At 38.5% G+C, this 14,514-nt stretch overlaps 1 protein-coding gene across 2 annotated transcripts in view; it reads left to right on the forward strand.

Annotated features, from left to right (window-relative positions):
• Positions 1 to 302: 302 nt before the first annotated feature.
• Positions 303 to 14,514, forward strand: part of CUTC (cutC copper transporter) — a 304,182-nt gene continuing 289,970 nt past the window's right edge. For both annotated transcript variants that reach the window (XM_069067181.1, XM_069067183.1), the window contains exon 1: positions 303 to 316. The gene's annotated coding sequence lies outside the window, so the exon portion shown is untranslated. The remainder of the gene's footprint in view (positions 317 to 14,514) is intronic.

A 14,514-nucleotide genomic window follows, 5' to 3' on the forward strand; every position in this document is an offset into this window, starting at 1 on the left:
AAGGGGTTGTAGGGACAAAAGGATCCTGTGCATGGTAGAACACAAAAGTAATTATAAACCAACTTCTGCCCATGCTGACATAATATTTAAGTAGACAGAGCGTTCAAAATAACCTTGACTTGTATATTCAAATTGGTATATGTGGAACGTGACAAGCAGAGTGTGTGTATCTGGGGGTGTACTGTGGGGGGGGGTAGTCAAGATTGGGGGTCAAATGAGACTTCTAGGAGCCCAATGGCACAGTTCTGATGCCTTGAGGCTCCTGGGTGAAGCAAACCTCCTATTTCCTGAGAGATGCAATTCAGAGTACATGGGGTATGTTTTTCCTAAATTGTCTCATGGTTCATAATTATGAAGTTGTTGCATTACCCTAGGTCCAAACACACATATGTCAGACCCAAATAGAGTGAGCTGAGTAATAGGGAAGCTATGTTTCATATTCATCCTAGGATCATATATCTGTTCATATGGCTACATTTATTTCCCTGAGAATATTGTAGTCTGAAAAGAGTACTGACAGCATGAATATATCAATCAACATTCTTTGAGTACAATTACTCAAGTAGGTATGATTCCACTTAGCTATACTGTTATACAACCACATTTCTCCTTCTCATCCATAAGGATATTATGAGGTCCCTTATAAATATTTCACAGAAATACAGATATAGCATGATGTCGACAGCATTCCCAGATCTATTAGCTTGAAAAATTATTATAACCAAAAATGTGGGGTTTTTTTAGTCTTTTCTGACTTATTCTTCATAAATCTATACTGGCTTTTAGTAATCACCACCTTTTTTTGAGTGCTTACAAACAGTGCATTTATTTATCTATTCTAAACTTTGTTAAGGATCAATGTCAGGCTTAGTAGTCTATAGTTAATAAAATATATACTTTTTTCATTTTTATGAAAATCAGAAGAGTTTTTGCCTATCTTCAAGACTCTAGCATCTTTCTTGATCTCTAATATCTTTTTAAACATTTCAAGCAGTAGTTCTTTGATCACATTTGCAAATTCTTTCCAGTACAAGTTATCTGTGTGCAATTGAGTGCAAGTTATCTGGACCTAGAGTATTGAAACTCAATTAAAATAAATAAATACCCTCTTGCTGTATCTTATATATGTCTTAACTGTATTTTTTCTATTTCTTTTGTTTGAAGAACTATTTCTTGATACAGATGATGGAAGTGAAATAGATATTGAGTAGTCCTGCTTTTTTCTCTGTCTTTCATTAACATTACATATTAATCTCAAGCAATAATACCCTGCCTCTTCCTTGTTCTTGTTCTTTCTCTGAACATATCTTCAAATGTCCCCTTTTTATTATCCCTAAAAAATTTCACAGACTGTAGCTTATTCTACACTTTAGGCTTCCTGAATATTCTAATGGGTCTGTGCCATTCTTTTGAGAGGTAACATAGTGCAGTGGAAAGTGCTCTGGACTGAGAATCAGAAGAACCACATTTGGATCTTGCCTATGACCAGAAAAATAACAAAGATGAGGCTACTGGAGCTTTGTCCCCAGGACGCTGAAATTTGGAAGGCGCAAAAAATTAACAATTGAGCTTGTGACTTTGTTAACAAGAATAGTTAAACTAATGCACTGCTTGTGGAGTTGTGCATGAGTCCAACCATTCTGGGAAGCAATTTGGAATTATGCTAAGAAAGTGACTCAATTGTCCAAAGCAGATCCTATAGTCAGGCATATGCCCAAGGAGTCAAAGTTCAAGTATACCCTTAAATATTTATTGCAATTTATTACAATGCTTTTTGTAGAAACAAAGAAATAGGAAAAAATGATGCTTATCATTGGGGAAAGGATAAACAAATTGGCATTCATGAATGTAATAGGATATTATTGCTCTGTAAGAAGCAATGAATATGGGTAGGCATAAGAAGATTTATATGAACTAATACAAAGTGAAGTAAGCAGAACCAGGGAAACAATATATCCAATGACTACAATGTCAATGGAAAGAGTAACAACAAAAAAAATAAAAAATGAATAATTAAAATGAACAAGTTTGACTCTGAAGAAGAGACACGAGAATACACCTTTTTCCCTTCTTTGAAGAAGGAGGGGACTATGCATGTGAAACACTAGGTATACTGTCAGACTTAATCAGTATGCTGAACTGCTTTACCCCCCCTCATTCTTTTTCCTCCTTTATTATGGGAACAGTTCTTTGAGTGGTAGAAAATAGTTTGGGAAATGAAGATCCTTAATAGATATTCATACAAATTTAAGAGGAAAATAGAAAGAAATAATTTGTTAAAATAGGAAGCAATCTATTGTAGCTTGAGGGTAGAGAGTCATCCAAAGGACAATGGAGAGGCACATGGCAGATATGAGTAAGCTCCAACTTATTACTAGTAAAGAATCATACAGGTTAGTATGAAAGGCATCATTAGATAGATAGATAAAATCAGAAAAGGGTCATTAAGGTATTTAGAGCAAAGAGTAACCATTTTGTTGGAATCTATTCAAAATTAAGATAGCAAAAAGGAAGGTTCCTAGTGAATACCCTAGAAAGATTTATAGGACGTGGACAAGATGAGAAGACCTAAATGGATTGGAGTCTGTAGTTTTGGAAGTAGCACTTACATCAGTGAAAGTATAGATCCATCAAAGTATTAAAGTAAGGAAGCTTCCAGACTTTGAGAACTGATGCTAGCACTTTTTTTTTTTGAGGCAACAGGGGTTAAATGACTTGCCCAGGGTCACACAGTTGGTGTCAAGTATCTGAGGATGGATTTGAACTCAGGTCCTCTTGACTCCAGGGCTGGTGCTCTATTCACTGCATCACCTAGCTACCCCTAAATGTCATTTCTTTTTTTTAAGGTGTTATTTTCTTCAGTCAGGTTGTTGACTCTCTTTTCATGATTTTTTTACTTCATTCTCATTTCTCTTCCCAATTTTTCCTCCACTTCTCTTATTTGGTTTTCAAAATCCTTCTTAAGCTCTTCTACTGCCTGTAACCAATTCAAATTTTTCTTGGAAGCTTTTGGTATAAGAGTTCTGACTTTGTCTTCCTCCTGTTCTAATTCTTTGATCCTTTTTGTCCCCAAAATAGGAATCTAAGGTTTGACTGCTGTGCTCTCTTTGCTTCCTTTGCTTGCTCATGTTGCCACTCAATTACTTTTCTTTTGAGCTTTTTTCCACAGTAGAACTCTGCTTCCAGAGAGGAGAGCTTTGTCCCAAATCACTGAGGTTTTCACAGCTGCTGGAGCTATTAGTTGGCTGCCCTATTCGAAGCCTCCACCAGCTCTGGCACCTGGTCACACACCCTAGGACCTCCACCCTAGACAGCAATACAGATCCAAGCAGATTAAAGCAAGAGTGATTACCCCTCAGAATGGTTGCTTGGTCCCCCTACAATATGCAGGCCAGGAGCTCTGAAGCAGACATTCAGTGGTGGCCACCGCACCTTAGCCACTTCTCCCTTGGGGGCAGAGGCTGGACTGCACTCCTGGACCCCCTGTTCCCACATAGTCCACACTGACCTCTCCCTTTGTCTTTGGCATTTATGGATTGATAATTCTGGAAACTGCCACAGCTGCTGGTGATCCACTCTCCTGAAGTCCCTCCAGCTGGGGCTGGTCATGGCCACCCTGAGGCTAAAACCATGGACTCACACAGGGCTGGGCTCTGCTCCCAGTATGCTGCAATGGACCCTTCCTGCTGGCCCTCCAGGTTGCTTCAGCAGGAGGTTTGTTTCTTTCTGTTGCTTTGTGGGTTCTGTAGCTCTAAAGTTTGTTTAGAGTCATTTTTATAGGTATTTGAGGTGGTTATGGGGGGAGCACATAGAGTTTTCCTGCTTCTATGCCACCATCTTGGCTCCACCCCCCTAAATATCATTTCTTAATGGAAAAGTGGTCAAAGAATAGAAACCAACCATTTAAAAACCATTCAAACTATCAACACCTACATTTTTTAAAGTTCCAATGCGCTAATGTGAGTGGCAATAACTCTGTAATGTCACCTTATACCCATCAAATTGGCTAAAGCTATAAAAGGCAGAAAAAGTCAATGTTAGAAAAACTATCAGAGGAAGGCAAGCAAACTAATTTATTGCTTAGTATAACTGTGAAATGGTCTAACCACTCTGGAAAATGATTTGGAATCCTGAGAAAAGTTACTAAAGTAAGTTACTGTTAGTACCCTTTGTTTCATGGATCCCCCTACTGGGTACAAGGGCAGTTATTTTCAGCTTTTCCAATTTGGTTAATCCAATTTGAGCTATATATTTTAAAAGTGATAACATGTCAATTCTCTAAAACTTTAAAAAAATTATTTTATTCTAAATTTAAGAAAATTTAACTCAGACTTTGTATAATTCATATTTATCCTACCCTTCAGCTGGCTCAGATTAAAAATATTCAACAGAAGTTGCTTTTTTGAACCTCCTGTTGGGCACCAGGGCAGTCACCTGGTCCTACTTGTACTAAAGTATTCATGCTAACACTATTTATAGTGACAAAGAAAAACAATATATGCCCAATGATTAAGAAATGACTGATGAAATTAAGGCATGTGAATGTAATAGATTATTACTACAACACAAGAAAAAACAAATATGAAAAATCCAGAGAAACCTAGAATGACATATAAATTGCTCGGAGTGAATTGATCTATCCAATAATAAGTATTTATTAAGTGCCTACTGTGTTCTAGGCACTGTGCACTGGGGAGATGAATACAAAGAATGAAACAATCCCTACAATGACAGGTAAAATAGCATCCATAATTTAAATGAAGACGTAATACAGGTCTGGCCCCTGAACTGAGCCTATCATCTTGTTTGGCTGATGCAACCTGTCCATGTGGAGAATGCTAGGGTGACAACTTTCAGGAGAACCGTGATGATCTGCAAAAGAAGTTCCTTGGAAAGACCGTGGAATATGTGTGGATACTCTATGACTGGCTCCAGTTAGCAGGAATTAGCCTTTTTCACCTGACTGCATAGCTGGGACTGTCTGCATCTTCAAAAAGGCTTAAGTCAACATCCACATACTCTTTTGTTTCATTGGTATCTGGGCAAGCTCAGTGACTTTTTTGGTGTCTAATGAGAGACTATGGGATAAGGGGGAAAGGTCTTCTGATCTCCTTTCTGAGGCCATGTGGCCCCCAAGAGATAAGATTTGTTCCTTGGTCCCCTTTTTTGGTGAGGCAGTTAGGGTTAAGTAACTTACGTGGGGTCACAAAGCAAATGGCAAGTGTCTGAAGTGGGATTTGAACTCAGTTCCTCCTGCCTCCGGGGTTGGTACTCTATCTACTGTGCCACCTACCTGCCCCTGGTTCTTTATTTTATCCTTTGTTTTTTAGAAAGAGAAGAAGAGCTTCTGCAACCTTGTGAGTTTAAGGGATTTTGACTAGATGTCTGAGGTCCCTTCCAACTCTGACATTCCATGATCCTTGGTTGGTTGGTTGTTGTCCTTTCTTTTCAAAGAAGACCAAAATGATATCACTATGGTGGAGTCAAGGTACAGTGTGTCCAACTGTGGCTGATCAGACCAATCCCAGCTTAGAAGGCTCTATCACAGGTAGGACACAAATAGTCCAAATAGTCCACGATCCTATGACTTAATCATTGAACTGATTATCTTGAAATGTTATTCCATTATTTATCTCAAAATGCATTTTTTATGTTACTAAAATTAGCATCATTTGTTCATTCAATGATTTCCAACCTAATAATAATGTCATGTACTAACATTAGAAACATTAGCTTTTGTTAGAATTTGGTGATTGATTCAACATGTTCTCTGTTACCCATGTACATAGATAGTTCTGTGCTTGGTGAAGTAGGAGAGGCAAAAAATGCTTTGAAAATCTTAAAGCACCATAGAAGTGAAAATTATTATTGTGAAAATAGAAGTATAAGAGTTCCTGATCTTCAGGAACTTAAAATTTAATTGTGGGGAGACATAAACAAGTGAAAGTTGTAGTGAAAGATATTATATGATTAGTGCCAAATTGAGCGTATTGTGGGAATTCAGTCAATGGGAGAGGTCAATGTGGGTGGGGTTGGTAGGAAAGAATATGAGATTTTATTTGGGCCCTTGAATAAAATAACAAGGGATCTGAGTGGAAGAGAAAAGATGAGGGCTTTTGTCACTACCTACCCAACTTTGGGGGGCATCTAGGAGGCAGCATAGAGCATATAGTGCCAGCATTAGAGTCAGGAACACTCAGCTTCATGAATTCAAATTTTTTCTCAAATGCTTACTAGCTGTGTAACCCTGGGCAAGTCATTTAACCTTGTTTGCCTCAGTTTCCTCATCTGTAAAATGGGCTGGAGAAGGAAATGCAAGAAACTTCCAAATGGGGTCACAAAGAGTCAGTCATGACTGAACTACAGTAACATCCATTCATTCACCCTATTTCTTGTTGGATTCTAGTGAAAGTCTATCCAAGAAAATAGGCAATGGCAATTTGCATTCCCAGCACTTAGCCCAGAATTTAGTACATAATAAGTGATTAATAGGATTTTTTTTATCCATTTTATCCTATTCCAAGGCCTGCTAAAATTATTAGGTTTTTTGAAGATTTTAAGGATCTATGAAAGAATTCAGGCATTAGGGGGAAAAATTAGAAGGAAGAATTTAAAAAGCAAATAGCACACAGGAAGTCTGGAGAACTGTTAAAATACGTTATTAAAAGAATAGGATAAATGTGTGCCAACTAGAAAAAAAGTCCAGGTGCTGGAAAAACAATATTACATAGTTAATTGGCAAAGTAAAATGCTCTGCTGGGGTGGGGGTGGGGGTAAAGGAAGACATCTTCAAACATTTAGACTGTGCAAATGAGGAAAGCAAAGAAAGCCCTTACCTTGGGCCAGTCGGGTGTGAACTAGATATGTGGCTGGACAAAAGAGAATCAGACCTCCCTTTGCAAAGAATTCCAAAATCAATAATAAAAAAAGTCTCTAAATGCATCAAAGGAAGGAAACCAGAGTCAATGAGACCATTTGTGGATCACAGTGAAAAAGGTTTGCTCAGGGATGAAAATAAGATAGCAGATGCACTGAATTAATTCTTTGTTGAGGAAGATATTTAGGGGAATTCCCAAATTTTCTTTTGAAGTCAAAATATAGCAAGTATGTGTGATATTCTAGACCTATTCAGCACATTAAACCAACCAATTGCTACTTTTTCAAAGTGGCATATCAATTCTTCACTAATTTGTTCTAAGTGACACATTTAGAATATCTATATCTATGTACCTATAAGAAATAAAGATATATTGATACGTGTATACACATGTATATATGTAGGTATGTGTATATATATACGCAGTTTCCAACCCTAGATCTTGTATTCCCAAACTAAATAGAGCATTTGGAATTTGGTCCATAAGTTCCTATAGAAACCTGTAAGACCCTGGGCAAGTCACTTTAACCTTGTTTGCCTCAGCAGTTTCCTCATCTGTAAAATGAGAGCGAGAAGGAAATGGCAAAACACTTCAATGTCTTTGCCAAGAAAACTCCAAATGGGATCACGAAGAGTTGAACACAACTGAACAACACATTCTATTGTATCTCTATTTAGTTTGTTAAATATTTTTCAATGACATTTTCATCTGGTTCAGGCTGTCCTAGGAATGTTACGGGCAATATCCAAGTTTTCCCTCTATCCCTTGTTTTTTCAAGGAAAAATTCCTACTTGCTGGAGTACTTATCAGGGTCCATTGTGGGTTTCTTCTTCTGCCACCTCTTTCCCTCTCAAAGTCAACAGAAACTATTGAAATGAGCAGAGCTATGCAGTGGTGGAATAGGTTTTCTAGAGGAGAATGGGGAAGTAATGAAGTCCTTGCCACTGACGGATTTTAAATAGAGACTAGAGTCACTTAATCAAAGGAAATTCTTCTTTAGGTATAGATATTGTGTATGATATCCAAATTCTTTTCAACCTTCTGAGATTCTGTGAGTTTGTGCCACTAAATTTGTGATGTATTAGACACTATTATGTGTTATAGAGATGGCTAGTTACTTTTATACAAACTTTTCTTTTAGTTAGTTGGAGACCCATCTTATTCTTTTTTTTTTGGAGGGGGTAAGGCAGGGCAATTGGGGTTAGGTGACTTGCCCAAGGTCACATAGCTAGTAAGTGTTAAGTCTCTGAGGTCAGATTTGAACTCAGGTCCTCCTGACTCCAGGACCAGTGCTCTACTCACTGCACCACCTAGACACCCCTAAGATGAACTTTTTAGTTCTCCCACCCCATCTTATTCTTAATCAGTTACTGCCAACACCAACTGGGCTTTCTCTGCTTCATGGGGAGGTATGTGCTACATGAGGAAGGTCAAAGAAAATGGCCGGCCTTCCTTTGACTCCCTGGGGAAATATGGATACAAGAGCAGATTTCTAGGTCATGATGCTACAATTTACTGCAGGGGAAAAAAATCAACACATCCCACCATGTATTTATTTAATATTAAAAATAATATTTCACAGAGTTTGGCTGGCGTCAGCCATAGCACTCACTCATGTGGGAATTCAAACAAAGTCAGAGTTGGCTCTGGGCCAGCAGGCTGGGTGCTGGGTGGTCTCTGTCCATCCATTGCTCAGAGGAGCTACTAGGTCAGTTTCAGACCTGCTAAGGGTTGACTAGATGATGCATTCATTTATTTATTAGAAATGTTTTTTTTTTTAACAGGAAATGCTAATAGTTTGCATTTGTGGAGAATTGTGCTAGAGACAGCTGGAAAAAACAGACAGACTTTCCTGGGAAGGAGATTGGCGATTCAATGGAAAGAGTATGGGGTCTGGGAGGAGAAGTCTGGGATTGATCTCAGGCACCTGAGTTTTCCTAAAAGATCCCAGGGTCAATGGCCTGCAGAGCAGAAAGAGGAAAAGTAATAAGCTCATTCCTTCACCCTGCCTTGGTCTGCTGTGAAATGTCCAGTGCCTTTGGGTATATTTACAACTGTGTTTGTAGATGTAAGTGTGAATACAGATAATGGTAAGTATGTGAGAAGATGGACTTTGGATATACAATGGTTCAAGTAATGGTATGTAGACTAAGATCTAAGCTCTATATACGTATAGCTCAGTTTAGTGTGTTTATGGGCAGGTCTAATCATATGTGAGTTGGAGAACTATGCACATATATCCCTGGAAGGTATGAGTATTGAAGGAATGCTGAATATACAAGGAAATTACTTATTTATACTCACAAATTCAGGAGCCACTGGTCACATTTGGGACCACACCAAAAATTCCTGAGAATGTTACAGATGTTCATTAATCAGTGATATTTGCTTAGCTTCAGGATTTTACAACAGCTGGGAGCCATATTGGGCCTCCAGATAACTAGGAGACTTATGATTAAGAATCAGAAGACTCAATGCTAGGTCCAATAATACTATTGACTAACTGATTGACCACAGACAGAATTTTTAACCTAGACGATATTCAGCTTATTCATCATGAAGAGTTTCTTAAAATCCCAGACTCTCATAGTTGAAATGGAGCTCAGAAATCATCTGTTCCAATTCATACTGGAACAATAATCTTACTTACAATATGTCCAACAAATGACCATTCATCATTTATTTAAAGACCACAAGTACTTGGAGACAACCCACTGTCTCCAGAAGCAGCCCACTTTACTTTTGGATAACTCATGTCCTCATTCCTTGTGGAAAATATGGAGAGATGGGGGTTAAGTAGCAATAATTTATCTTTAATGGTTTGATGTGAACTTAGAAGGAGGTCACTAGAAAAGTGCCTTGAGGATATATAGTGGGCTCTGTGGGATTTAATGTTTTTTATCAATAACTTGAATAAGGACATAGCATTCATATCAGGTTTTTAAGAGATACCGAGCTGGAAGGGATAACCGGATGACAAAGTTGGGATCCAAAAGAGATCTTGTAAATGTAATGTAATAATGAATATAAATTCTTACTCCAAGATTCCAAAAAATCAATTTCCTAAGTATAGAATGACAGAGGTATGGCTAGCCAGCAATTTCCTAAAAAAGATCTTGGGGGGTTTATTAGACTGAAGGGTCAATATACGCTCACAGTGAGATAGTGTATCTCCCCAAAAGACTGTATTGTCATATTATCTTAGACTGTATCAAGAAAGGCATATTGTCTGGGAGTAGTGAGGTAATACTTCTATGGTACTCTGCCCTAGTCAATCCATAGGTCTGGGTGCTACATTTTAGGAAGATCATGGATTAGCTGGAGAGTATCCAGAAAAGTGCAGCTAAGTGGCACAGTGGATAGAAGGCTGGACGTGGAATCAGGATGACCTGAGTTCAAATTTGGCCTCAGACACTTACTAGCTGTGTGACCCTGGGCAAGTCACTGTTTGCTTCAGTTTCCGCATCTGTAAAATGAACTGGAAAAGGAAATGGCCAACTACTCCAGCATCTTTGCCAAGAAAACCCCACATAGAGTCATGGAAATTTGAATACTACAGAAACAACATCTAGAAGACAACCAGGATGTTGAAGGACTTCAAGATGTTATGTCTTATGAAGATCAGTTCAGAGAACTGCAGAATGGAAGAATCATCTCTGTACAGTCCTCTTTTAAGGTATTTCTTGGAAGAGGGATGAGATTTGTTCTTCTTTGCCCCTGAGGGCCCAACTAGGAATAATGAGTAGAAGCAACAAAGAGACCCATTGAGGTTTGCTAAAAAGAAGGTCCTGAATCGATCTAACCCAGTGTGGAATAAGCTGCCCTGGGAGTTATGGGCTTTACTCTCAGTGGAGGTCTTCAAAGAGAAGTTGGATAACTTCTAACAAAAGTTGGATGACCACTTGCTAAGTAGGTTGTAGGAAGGGGTGTGCTGATGAATGTTTAACATCCAGAAAAATGACACAACTTTAAGTTTAATCTGCGTTTTTAATATTTTCTCCATCACTTTTTAAGTGTAGAAAATCAACAAAATAATAACCCAAGTCCTGATTTTTGAGGTATGAATGTTCACACTGAAAAGCTAACAACTGCTTCTCATGAGCCAGTATGAGCTGGCTCCAGCGCTGCCCTGGTGAAGGATATTCTTGTTCAGATATAGCTTGAACTGAATGGTCTCTTAGGTTCCTTCCAGCTTTAAGATTCTGTGAGACTATAACCTTCATTTAAGGAAGATGTTTTGAACAAGCCAAAATCTGTCTCTTTGCTTCTTGTTGCCAGTTCTGCTCTTTGGGAGCAAATCGTTCAAATCTCTTAATAATAATCTTTTAGTCTTCACATATTTGAAGACTAAGCTATGATGGTTCATCATAACTCTTCCCTTCCTCTAGGCTAAACATTTCCAATTCTTTTAACTGATCCTCATGTGGTATAGTCTCTAGTTTTCATTCCACTCTGGTTGTCTTCCGAAGGTCCTTTGGTTTGCAATTGTCGTTCCTTGGTACCCACAGTTTACCAACTGTCTTGTCTCTTTCTACTGATAACTGACCATATTGATCCTAAACTATTCAATGAAACTGTCAACCATTAAGCAGTATTTTAAATGTAGTCTGACCATAACAGAATTATCACATCTCTTTTTTCAAATGTTATGCCTGTATTAATGCAGCAAGGCATAGTCAATGGAAGGTCAGCCTCCATTTCAGAGTCAGGAAGACTTGGGTTCTTCCAACCCCCACCTCTGACCCATGTTGTTTCAGTAAGTCATTTAACATCTCAGTGACTCAAGCAACTGTCTAAGGCTGTAAGTTGTATAACAGGTACTAAACTTCCTTGGGAGAGTGAGTTTCCTTTCCCTAAACTAATGAAATCACAGATCTGATCCCAAAGAGAAATGAAGCCTATAATGATGTGATCTTTTTTGGTTAACATTGTCACACTGTTAATTTACTGTTGACTCACTGCTTTTTCAATTTGGGTCAGGCTGAGCCTGACCCAGCCTACAATTACCTCCATCTGTCTTCCCTACTCCTGCCTCCTGCTCTCCTCTTCTGCTGTTGGACTGTGGAACCCCTTTTCCAAGGGTCTTTTTTTCCATTGTCTCAGTTCTTATTAACATTTATGAGACTTAGAGGATTTGCAAATGAATTGAACTGACCACTAATGCATAAGGCAAATGGCCTTTGTTACAGCTCATTACAAGGGGAAACTCAAGGCCTCTAATGAAATACCAGAACTTAAGAATGTAGGGAAATGAGTGGAATGAAAAAAAAAGATAGCATCAAGTTCTAGAAACCTTGGTTGTACTGGTCCTCAAGCCATGCCAAAAGGAGGAAAGACTAAGCTCAAGCACCACCTTTTATATAAAGCCTTTTCTGATCCCTGTAGCTGCTAGTTCCCTCCCTCCCAAAACTATTTTTATTTAATTTGATCATATTATGTATGTAATATAGCATTCACTCACTAGGAATTCACTCCCTATAACTCACATTCACACTTGCAGGTTGGAGTCCCCAGAAGGTACCTAACTACTACCACTCAGGATTCTCTGGGTAACCTTGAGGATTTAGGTTTCTACTACTGTAGCTTCTGAGCCCCCATTGGTATGCTGTCCATCAGTAATCAGTCAGTTCACTAGTTTCACCTTTAGAAAAAATTTTTATTGAGTAGTTATAGTAAGAACAACCAGTACAAAATATTCCCTTACAAAAACCTGGGGCATACACTCCCACAAATACCTAGGATATTCATAGAGAAAATGGGAACAAATTTAAAGTGTTATAGAAGTTAAGCACATGTGTAGGATACTCATAAGGTAAAGATGTACGATGTACCTCATTACTCTTGGAATTTTTTGGCATGGAAGTCCTTTTTTCAATCCATAGTCAACATTCTTCTATGGTGTAAGCAGTTATACTCCTTGAAGCTGCTTCCCTCTTAGCATGCTATATTTCGAAACCCTTGGTATAACACTTTGCCATTGGCTGGATGTGTAGTCTCCTTACCGGTACAATCACTTTCAGCCAAGCTGTCTGTTATGAGTCTACTCTCCCTGATGATATGATAAATCAGAAGGTGAAATAGGGGAGAAGAAAGAAAGAAGAAAGAGATATAAATACCCTGCTCCTCCAAGAGCTTTTACCTCTTAGGAGTTTGGCTCCAACTCAACTTCTGAACTTGGAGTCTTCTACCATCAGACTGGTTCATTGCTTGACTGAAATTTCTATACGTACTTAAAACCTATAGAGGTATGATTACCTATTTTGGTTAGGTGATCACTTCTGATCTCTTTTTGATCTAATCAAAAAAGTTTACTTTTCCTAAAGAGATCATAGATCATAAACTATATTGTTTATATGTTTAAAACTTCATCATTTTGCTAATTTATTGATTAATTCAGTTGAAATATTTGGGCTTTCTATGATTATATTAATTAGGATTGGGGTGGGACCCTTTTCTTTACAATTCTATATGTATACATTGTCTCCCCCTGATAGAATGTAAGTTCCTGAAGACAGGGACTGTTTCATGGTTTGTCTTTGTATCACCAGTACCTAGCTAAGTGTTTAGCACATAGTAGGTATTTAATAAATGCATGTTGTTTAATTGAGACTCAACTACAGGTGATCTTACAGAGAGGCTGCCCTTTAACGAGTTACAATAAGATCTACTGAGATTTTCGTGGATTCTTCTTATTCACATGGGGTGTCTGGCTCATGATCACACTTACCCAGGCCACCTTCCTGAGGCCACCAAAAATCAGTCCAACTGGTGTCCTGTCTCTGATGTTACAGGTGTGAAGATACTAGCTGCTGGCTAATTCAAGATGCTCAGTAGATCCAAATAAGGGAGCATTAGCATGGGATAAGGAAGTTCCCAGAAAAGGACACAAAGAGGAAGAAAGGCTGTTAGGTAAAAGAGGAGAGGTGTGTCTAATGTCCAGAGCAGAAGCAATCTGCTGCAGGTGAGCATGATGCTCCAAGTCTTTTTGGCTACTCAGTAATAATAACCATAACAATACCTCCCAGTTCCATGGTATTTCAAGGTTTGCAAAGTGCTTTACTGTATATTATCTCATTTGATTCTCACCACAACCCTGGGAGGTGGGTGCTATTGTTATTCCCATTTTATAGATAAGGAAACTGAGGTTGATAATAAGTGTCTGAGTAAGGATTTGAACTCAAGTTTTACTGACTCACTGTGTCAGAGTACACACATTTCCTTCTGTCTTAAACATATTTCTCATTTTTCTCCCTGTCTATTCATTTTGAAAAAAGCCAAACCTTTCTACATGACTGTCTTTCCTCTTTTTTTCTTTTACATATTCCTGGACTCATTACTACTTTTTCATCTTTGATACATTGCCTTCCTTCTGACTTGCATCATTCAAAAACCATGCCATGTTGTCAGTGGCTCAATGGATAGAGGTGCAGAGGTCCTGAGTTCTTTTAATTGTAACTGAATGGTGACAAAGGGAGGGGACCCTGTCAACTACTCCATCACTCATGAAGAAGGTGATCACCAATAAAACTGGCCCAAAACAGGCCTGCTCTACCAAAAGATGTGTACTGGGGTTGTTTGGACAGCAACCATCTCTGAACTGTTGGCTAACACCCGAGACAGAGACTTGGGAGTTAAA

The sequence above is a fragment of the Petaurus breviceps genome, unplaced genomic scaffold (genome assembly GCF_028583685.1).
Source record: "Petaurus breviceps papuanus isolate PSGF00001 unplaced genomic scaffold, PetGlider_PUasm1.0 90740, whole genome shotgun sequence".
In the NCBI taxonomy this organism is placed as follows: Eukaryota; Metazoa; Chordata; class Mammalia; order Diprotodontia; family Petauridae; genus Petaurus; species Petaurus breviceps.